Genomic DNA, 512 nt, shown 5'->3' on the forward strand with positions numbered 1-512 from the left:
AAATGTCAATACTACCCAAAGCAATTTACACATATATTGAAATTCCAATCCACATTCCAATGACATTCTTTAGAGAGATGGAAAAAACAATTACAGACTTTATATGGAAAGGAAAGAGACCCAGGATAAGCAAAGCACTGCTTTATAAGAACGAAGTTGAATGCCTTTCATTTCCTGATTTCAAAATTTACTACATGGCTACAGTTGTCAAAACAGCCTGGTACTAGTACAATAAAAGATACATAGATCAATGGAACAGAATCAAGAATCCAGAAGTTAACCTATCACCTGCAGTTAACTGATCTTAGACAGGGGGCCAAAGTACATTGAGTGGGGAAGACACAGTCTCTTCAACATATGGTGCTGGCAGAAGTGGAAATCAATACACAAAAGATTGAAACAAGATCTTTACCTCATGCCATATACAAAGACCAACTCAGCATGGATTAAAGACCTAAATGTGAATCCCAGAATTGTAACGGTCATCAATGAAAAAATAGGGACAAATTTAA

This window comes from Chrysochloris asiatica, unplaced genomic scaffold, assembly GCF_000296735.1.
Source record: "Chrysochloris asiatica unplaced genomic scaffold, ChrAsi1.0 scaffold00109, whole genome shotgun sequence".
Taxonomy (NCBI): Eukaryota; Metazoa; Chordata; class Mammalia; order Afrosoricida; family Chrysochloridae; genus Chrysochloris; species Chrysochloris asiatica.